The following is a 10,353-nucleotide window of genomic DNA, read 5'->3' on the forward strand; positions in this document are numbered from 1 at the left end:
CAGAGAATGTTTTGCCCAGGTATGCCTTAACTACCAAGACCTTTGCTTTTCCAGGTACTGATCCTGATTGGGGATGGTAGTTAAACCTATTTGTTCTACCGGGTCAGGCAAAGCTATCACCTTCTTCTAGGCATGAACCCCTTATGCAGGGCTTTTGAGAATAGGCATGACAGTGCCCACAGGCAAACTTCCAAGATCTGGGTCGTCCTTTGACAAGAGTCAGGTTATCATTGCAGTAAAGACAGTATGTACAGGCTGTGTGCACACACACAGTGTCTGAAGGGAAGGATAATAATTAACTGCAAGTTTGAGAACAGGCAGAAGAAACCCAGTTGGGGAAATCTATACCAGAGCATCCTATTTGCAAGGAGAAAAAGGGTCTGTCAAGCAGCTGCTCTCAGACTACACCAGTGTCTTTCTCAAATGTTTCATCCCTCTGGGCCAAACATTTTTAGTCAGACTTTGCCCTGAGCACAGAATGTGGATCTTGCTCCAAATCCTTACCTCATGAGCAAGAAGATATTCCACTCATCAACAAGTGCTCACTTAAGCCCTGCTGCACTGCCAAAGAAAGAAGACAGCAAACAATGCTTGGAAAACAAGGAGCAGAATGACACCCAGGTAATTTTGAATGTTGCAGAAGGAGAACATTTTTTTATTTTTATTTTTTTATTTTTTTTTAGGCTTTGGAGGAGTGCATGCATGATTGCATGGAGATTCACTTGGCTGGCTGGAATAAATATTAATTCTTGACAGAAAACTTGATAATTTGTCTCCTGACAATTCTACTTAATCTTTGCTTGTTATAAGTAACAATAACATATGTTACATGTTTTGACACAATGAATATTTTAAATTGTTTTGATTGAACAGATACATTAAGCTTTCTAAAAAGAGAAATGTGTATTTTCCTCTTTCTGGCAGCCTTTTCAAGCAGAGTGTGAGATAATGCAGGTTGTGAAAGCCTTGTTTTAATTCTCCTTGAACTTACATGAATGAAGCAATCAGGACACAAAATACTTGCACTGTGCAGTCCCAAGCTCTAGTCACAGACTGATACACATTCTGTTTATTAATTAAGCATGTGCATCCAGAGCATTTGGCATTTCTCTCTGAAATCAACAATCCATTCCAACAAAATCCTGTTTGCTGTCATTGAAATATTATCATTATTGATACAGTTGAGGTGTAAAAGCTAACAGCACAGCTGGTGTTGTTTCACAAGCTCTTAATATCCAAGTCCTTAAACTGAAAAGTGTCATATCACAGACAGCTACAAGCTAGTGTATCTGTATTGACTACAAAAGGACAATGCTCTCTGGTACCAGCTGAAGATCTCTGTGATCACAAAGCAATTTCTCAGCAAATGCTTTAATTCCTTCTCTCTCTCTCTCTTTTTTTTTTTTTCTCTCCTGTACATCCCTGAAATTTATTCATAAAATAGCCAGTGTATGCATAGTGACTGCAGAGACCTTTTGTAAGTTTAACACATGTCCTGATTTGTCCTGTTTGTTTTTGTTTCAGAAATGTTACTTTGTTGTTACTACAAAGCATCTAATAAAATGTAAGGAGAACAGTATGGCACTGATTCTTCTTGACTATTTACAAGAAGCTCATAAGAAACGGAATTAAATCACTGAAGGTAAACTTATAGGAACCTCTTTCCATCTATAAGATAAATTACTGCTAAGTCATCTAAGGCATTTTGGAACTATTATTAATACGTTGATAACTAAAGCAGTCCATTACCAGCTTGAATAATAATAATAATAATAATAATAATAATAATAATAATAATAATAAACAGTGATAACATCAACAATAACAGTGATAATATCAACAACAACAATAGCAATAATAACAATAACAACTACAATAATAATAAAAGAGTAAATACCAAATTAGAAGAGAAGATTTCTCCATGAAACAAAAAGGGCCTTCATTTCCTGTTTGTTGCACACAAGTATTATCCATAAAATAGAGAAATTACAACCCTGCAACTTATACATACTGAAACATTAAGAAACGACTGCTGTAATAATATTTTTCCATAGGAAAAGACAGTGATCCCACAGCAACAAGAAGCCAGACATGTTGAACACATTCAATCCTTTTTTTAAATGGTCTCACTACAGCCCAAATTCCACATCAGCACAAACTCTGCAGAGCTCAGACATAGATTTTGTTTCTGCATCATACTTGTTTTTTGGTACAGAGCTTGAGCCAATGGAGGAAATAAGCAACATAACAGATTTTGTTAAAACTTCATCCTACAGTTTCATATATATTAAGCATCAGTCCCTGGGAAATGAAGGTCACACACAAGTTTTTTCTTTCTCTCGTCAAATGATCTTTTAGTACATCTTTGTTACTCAAGGTCATCTTACGTGCATAGTACATGAAGCACTACCAAGTAAGTGGCCACACAAGTGAACATGTGAAAATCGCTGGTGTCCACAGTACTAGGCAGGAGCTCTGTGGACTGTTCCAGTGCGAAGGAGTGCATTGAAGCACTGAGGATAAGAAATTCACTGACACTGCTAAAGTACTTCAGCTAGTTTGGCTAAAGGTGATTATGTCCACTAAGCTGGAGGAGAGGATAAGAAATATTATAAAAAGCCATTTAAGACAGAAATTATGAAAAGCCAAAACTGGCAGGTCCATCACCAACAAGTATTGAGAATGTGAAAGTGTAGAAGACAGCAGCCTCTCATTAATCATTTCAGACCAGTGGCACAAGACAGCCACTCTCTCACAGCTTTTGTAAAAATGAAACATTCGTCTAGGCAGCCACATGCCATACTCGATGTCTGATTTTAAGGATAAGACTTCAGGTCTCCATTGCATGTTGCATCCTATGCTCAAGGAAATTTTACTACTATCACAAACTTTAAAAAATAAAGCATCTTAAATGTCCCAGAAAGAAAAGAAAAGATCTATCTATCTATCTATCTATCTATCTATCTATCTATATGTTACTGGTAAAGGACAGGACATTTTCCTTTGGTTCATTGTTTTAAGCTTTTACCAAGCTTCTCATCTTCAGTGCTTTCTTTTCATCAAATGAAGGATAAGATTCACAGGCACTTGGGGTAGTGACAAGAAGAGTAAATATCACAAAACTCAAAGTAAAATTGAAAGCATTTGTAATTCTGAGTGCTTACCTCACAGCTATTTTATAAGGATTAACAAGTAGGATCACTGATGAAGAGCTGCATAATTCACTATGAATAAACTTTCACATCTGCCCAGCATTCACACACTGATATGCCTCTGTTATGGTAGACAAACCATCATGCACATTCGCGAGTATTTATACATACAGAGAGATGTGTTTTATGCAACCCTCAAGCTATTTATGCTATCAAGGTGTGCACGTTCATTTTTAGTGTTGGAAATCCGTGGCCTTGATGAACACAAATCAGATATTCTGGTTAGAAAAAAAAAGGGGGTGGGGGGGGGGAGAGAGAGAGAAAGTAGACTTCTTTTCTATATTTCCTATCCTTGAGCATGCAGTCCCATCCACACCTTAATACTAGTTCTGATGTTTTCAACAACCAAATTCAAGTTGCTAACCTGGCAGAAAATGTTTTGGTGGCAGTGGTGATCATTGTGGTAGTTGGATTTTCTGCCAATTTTCTGCTTTGAGCAAAAGGGAATGGAGACCCCTCTTCTTAATGGTATTGGTAAAATTAGACCGTTAAAGTCAGCTCAAGCCAAAATATGCATCATCTTATTGAAAATCATGCTTAATCAGTTAAGTAAAACAAAAGAGACTACGATGCAAAAAATGGTTGCTATTCCATGAAAACAAACAAACAAAAACTTAAAACAAAAAAAAACTTACACTTATTTTTAAATAAGAATGAGTGTTTTAAAATAAAAATGTGTCTGCTTTTATGTTTTGCCTCATTTATTTTTGCTTTGCAATGTATGCAAGTCGAGTCCTACAAAACAGTCTCTTTCCTTTGCTGTTTAAGTGATGTATTGTTAATAACAAATCCTATACAGTAACTGTAATTTTGATAAATTTGCACATTAAAGAGTGATGATGGGATAATTTTAACAAGTGGTTTTGCATTTCCTTTTAAAAATAACACACGTGAGAGGGGAAAGAAATTAGTTAATTTTTGCAATATCAAATGACCTCTATTTCTCTCCTATCATTGAGCAAGGGAACCATCAGCAAGAGCTAATTGTTAATTTAAAATGAAGTTTTTTGCACAGAATGGAAAAAATAAGTGTTCTCCTGAGAGCAATGAGTCACTGTTATGGACTGTTCTGTGGGCAAAAGAAGGGGTAAAAGCTGCTCCACGCAGGATTATTTCTGTCCTATCCGCAGGACAAGCTCATTCACACAGGAATTTTTCTGTCATATACACTGTATCTTCAAAGAAGTGAAGGGCTCTCACAAACCTGCCAGTGTGTTCTGAACTGGAGCAGATAAAGGGACTGCCACCTGGCCTGGACCCAATATTTGTGATGCAGAAGGAAAAAGCGCCCTCGCTTTTTGCACATGCTGCAGTAGTTATGAAGTTCCTTCCCAGACAAGGATGAGATCCTTATAAAAAGTTATAGGTTCACCTGAGTTACAGATACTGTCTAGAAACATCTACTTTATTAAGAAATAATCAGCAGTCATTCCAGCAGCTAAAGAAAGCTGTGAAATATACCACACCAGGCTCAAATACATTAGGGTTTGTAAGGAACAGAGAGGCTCACAAACCTTTCCAAGGTTACTCAGGAGGCCCTGCTAGACTGCACCTCCCTTCACTTTCCTATATCCCTGCAGCTCTCCTAATAGCAAAGCTCTGCTAGGGAGGTGGCAAGATCCAGATGTTTTTCCTCACTTGAAAGGGTAATGGCATCTGTAGGACTTCTTTATGGAAGGCTGTTTGAACACTCAAAACGGACAACATACATTCTCCATAACTTGCTTATTTATTCACTTTTTTCCAAAACACAGAAGAGAAAATGGCCTCTCATGATCCTTTAATAGGCAGAATAAAGAAGGAATTGAATGGGGACTGATAGATGCAGGTAAGTTCCCATCCTTTACATTTTTGTAGAACATAATTTCCCTAAAAAACATCTTTACATAACAGATTGCTTATATCTTTAGGATGGTCTCAGTATAAAAATTACTCAAAAATTTTTGGGTAGTTCATATGTCTAGCAAAGTAGTAAGTATATATGTGCACAAATATCTAGATATGTCAAGATTAATTTACTGTGATGTTTAATGAAAGGTCAGTCTCTAGTACCAAAGCTATCTTACATGAAGTAGGCTATCCCTTCTGCATAGCATGCAAAAAACAGGAACCTTTATTAAAAGGTTTATTAAAATATGACAAAAGCACTGAAATGAAGTAAACATAAACAAAGAAGGAATACAAATTCAATTTAAATTTTCTGATGGGAAATTCTTCATAATTTCACCACCTGACTGCTAGACTTTTGTTTCACCATTTCATTTCTTCCCAGATAACTCACCATCCTCTACAAAATCATAGTTTCTAAACTTCTGAACACAGAGCCCAACAGAATCTATCATTATCTCTTTCAAAGGAAAGAAACCAAAGTCCCCACATACTACAACTGCACCTTTTCAGATATTTCTGACAACAGCAAGTTGTATTATTTCTTCTATACCACTTTCACACATACACACACACCTTACCTTCTTGTGTGTCATCAAGTTACTAGGCTTAATTTAAAGAAAAGATATCACCATTCCAGCACAGCATGTTTCTTCATATAAGCTTTATTTGACAAAAAAAGTTATAAAAATATTAAAATTGAGGTGATAACAGTCTTTGAGTCAACTCTGTAGTCTTCAAGGTGCCACAGATGTCATGAGAATGGACATTGGTATGTGCTGTAGTAGACTAAGGAAAACAGACAGGGAAAACCAACATTCTTATAAACTTCAAACTAGCTAGTTTCTGCAGACAATTCATGATAAACTGTGTGTGTGTATCAGGAGGACGGAGTAGTGGGGGGATGAAGGCTGTGAATGAATTTCAAGTGTGGGTGAAAGTTTTGCTATGTAAAGACTCATGACGGGCAACTAAACAGAATCAGCGCTTATTATATTCTTTGTCCAGGAGTCTTGTCAGAGATATCCAACATATTTAGTCTTATGCTAATGTTTAAACAGGAAGTCGTAAAACCAAATAAGCTCAATATGTTCACAGTAGTGGAAAAAATATGGAGGAGGTGGTCCACTTACAGACATCAATGCACCTTATTAGATTCAATAGCATTTGAACAGTTGAGAAACCACGCAAGACTATATACATATTAGTGTCAGGAGCCACACAGGAAATCTCTGTAAAGCCCTACTGAGGTTCAAGCACACACATATTTCTTTCATGCAAGGAAGAAACAACATGCTGTACTTGGCACCACACACTTTTTGTTTGTTTGGGTGGGCTCAGGCTATCTATGGCCCCTATATTAACTAACAGTCTGAGAAGAGAAATATTAAGGCAAAATTAAAAACTTTCCCTGGGTGTGCACAAGATCTAAGCCAGAGCTGCCTAGTAGTTGGCTGTCCTTTTTTCTAAGAATAAGCCAATTATACCCAAAGAGCAAGCAAAAGGCATGGCAGCAGTTCCTTATGTTGACTATTTTCAAATTTCCACAGCAGAAACTTGTTTTGTTAAGTACCTCAGCTGTAAAAAAAAAAAAAAAAAAAATTAAAAAAAATTAAAAGAAATGTACTCAAATCCTTGGGCTTGGTCCTATAAGGAACCCCCTGAACAAGAATAAATCTCACTGCAAGTACTCTCTAGAGCAAGTACTCTCTAGAACAAGTACTTTGAGTCCTTATTAGGACTGCTCACACTCAGTGGCACATGGTAACACTCCCTAGTGGGGAAGAGGATACAAGGTGCCCAGAGCAATTGTGCCCTGTAGGTGCAACCATACAAGTCAATAAGCTTTGAGAGAAAACAATGTCACCTATAGCTGAAATACACCATCTTCATGTACTAGAAAGAGGTAGATATTCTGTTTTTATCTATCACATGGTCTCTGATGGGGAGGGGAAGGGAAGGGAAGGGAAGGGAAGGGAAGGGAAGACTATTACAACAGAATATGAAGAGGTCTATCCAAACCCTTCACAAAAGAATCACTCTGCTGAAGTAGTTTAGCACTGTCTTTTTCTTGAAAAAAAAAACAAACAAAAAAAAGACACTACATTCCACTGCAGGCTACTTCTTCCATCACCTAAGCTCTGAACAAGAGATATGAAGTACATACTTATTTACTAAGCCTGAAAAGCTCTGTATTGCTTTCACAAGACAGGCGTCTCTGTACTTCAGTGGTTTAATCTTGTTCTCTGCTGACTTCTGTAAGAATGGGAACCAAGCAGTTTGACTAAATATGTAGCTATTCACAAGTCACCAGAGATGCACAAATGTGTTTTCCTGTTAATGTGAGTTCTAGTATTTGAGCTATGGAAGTGAAATACACTAAGGAACAAAAGGATTATATCTTTTAATAGCAGAAAAGAAGTTAGAGTCATCATCTAGTTGGAAGATTTATGTTTTTCTAATTACATGTCATTTTATACATACTTCTAGGTTTATAGAATTGGTTTTTTAAATCCCAGTTACCTTAAAAGAAGACTGTTGCAGGACTTGTTTCAAGTACTGTTCTAGAAAAATGTTTTATTTTTAACATATAATATATATCAGGCTCTTGCGTACAAGGCTAGAGAAGAAGTTGTTAAAAACCGATAGTTTCATGCACCTAAGTGCTACAGGTTTCTTTGTAATTTAAGTTGATATGAATCCTAAAAAAAAAATATTTGTGATGTTCCTTGAGAACACACCCAAAGGATGAGAAAGGTTTTTCTTGTTGAAATGGGAACAGCCCCTAGGTGAAAACCATTCAGCAGAATTTAACAGCCAGGAAGACGCCCAGAAGCAGTGTTATATCCTTCGTGCAAAGAGGGTATATTCTCCAGGTCAGAGTAGACCAGTTAGGCTTGAACTAACATTTTATTTAGCAATGACTCAGTTTGCCCCATGATGGACCACATCCTGGGAGGGTGAGGTATGGTGCATGCTGTCTTTGAGATGCTATATCAAGAGCCCACCAGGCATAAACCTGAGAGCAAGGAACAGTGTCTACCTATTCCCTGCTCCCATTAAGCTGCCTTTTCTTTGGCTCTTCAGCTGAGTTCACAACCTGCACATCTCCAAGACTGCCACTGTGCTTTGCTTGCGAGGTGCAACCCAGTCCAAGGCACTCCCTTGGTTCTTGGCCTTTCCAGCCACCTTGCCAGAGAGTAGGCATCACCTACTCAGATAAGAGTATTAGAGCAAATAGTTTGTTTTTCTATGCAAAATCTTTAGTTAGATACATTGCTATGGGTTAATTAAGGTCATAGAGCAAGAAGATGTGGTAATACATTTTTGTACAGAAAGAAACATGGGAGGGTCAGTCTCAGTCCTAAATGGAGTAAATGAAGCTGTAAAGAAGCAAGGAAACCTTTTTTACGGTTAGCAATTACACCAAGTTAGGTGAAGGTGGGGTGATGAACTCCCACTTGTCCTGAGTACATTTATAAGCAGGGTTGTATATGTCTCATAAGACACATAAGAGTGTCAGATGAGCATTGTTAAAAGCTTCATTATTATGCACTGAGATGCACAGCACAGTTTTCTGATGATTCAGTTTGTAAAGAGGTTGTGTGAGCTCTTCCTTTCCTGAACACAGCTCTCGGCTTTTCACCTTTAGTGTCAGCCTTAAATTGGAAATATCTGGCAGTTTTCACAGTGACAATCCCTACAGAAATATCCCTGATCTACCAGAAGTAATCTAAATGCAATTTTTCCTCTCTCCCAGTAATGCAAACAAACTATTTTTATCTCTGTCATGTCTCTTCTGTTTTCATCTTTTCCATAATGCCATTAGACTCAATAGCAAAGTTAAATGTAACGTAAACACTCAGTAAAGGCTTCTTTGAAGTTTGATTAGTGGAACGGGTTGTTTGACCTAGATTCATGTCTTGATTTTGAATCAGCCAAAATGGGTTTGGTGGACTCCAAGTAGGACTGACATAAATTTTTGCTATCTTATCCTGACATAACATGGCAATGAAAAATATTATCATGAGTCACCATGCACTTATCATCATTTCCAGTGTCAGGCACTGCAGCAAAAAGATCAAGCGCTGTCTTCCTTCTGTACCAAGCTCACTTCTTTTCACATTCACAATGTTGTACACTACTAGATTCCACCAAATTACCTATAAACGAACTGTCCAGTGAATTTCCTGTTTTCTGGCCTGCTCCCTACAAAAACTTTCACCATTCACATATTTGTTATTTCCTACAACCAATGTGGCAACTGGCAATCTAACAGCTCCCAGGCAACTCAGTTAGCTCCAGCAGATCAGACTATGTCATGTCTGCTGACCTTCCCTAAACGATCAATTGACAAGTATCAACTGTTATTCTGCAGTAACAAGAAGAGCAAGAGCATATCTGAATTTAACATTTCTCCCAAGCAAAGTCAGAACATGTGGAAAACTTATTTTCACCATGTAAATGCATCCCTTCTTGTTAAGTAGAGGTGTTTTTAACAGTAGGTTATCATTGTTATTTTTAGTTTCAGAGAACACAAATGAAGCTAGGTCCTTGCAGGTCTTTCATCTATCTCTGCAGAACAAATTCCTCCTTCTTACATGCACAGAAATAAATGTATTTTCTCTACACACCATCTGTAAAATGCAATTTATTAAGGACCCCTCTTGAGGTGTTGTGTGGCCCATGTCTCCACCTGTAGTAGAGAAAATTTGTTCCATCATTAAGAGCCTTGGAGTAGTTCCTAAGGCCACTTAAATTGCTAAAAGATTTGCTTTCTTACCAGGCTTTGGATAAGCTTCAGTAAAAGAAGGGGCTGAGGCTTATATGTATATATATATATAATATATATATATCATATATACTTAATATATATACATATAAACATACATATATATATATATACCATCAACATTCAGTCTTTGCAGGCAGGGAAGGGTAAACTTTTGAGACCTTCTATACACAAGTGGAAGTTGTATTTTGTCTTGCAAGTGTTCAAAATGCACTTTCTAAACTAATAAGTTCCTCTGTTCAATGAAATTTGGGGTTGGGGCATTGGTCCTGTAATTATTTTCATTCTTAATTGTAATTCTCTGAATATTCCTCTTGAAAGCAATAGGGCTTTCCATATGCTTCCAATATTAAGCCTACATAAGGCCTTAGAGGCATGAGGGAATAGAAAAATAAAATATTTTTTGTTATTTTTCAATATTACAGTTCTGACTGTGGCCATTTTATTGTTTGATTCACAGAG

The sequence above is a fragment of the Anser anser genome, assembly GCF_964211835.1.
Source record: "Anser anser genome assembly, chromosome: Z".
NCBI classification, from domain to species: Eukaryota; Metazoa; Chordata; class Aves; order Anseriformes; family Anatidae; genus Anser; species Anser anser.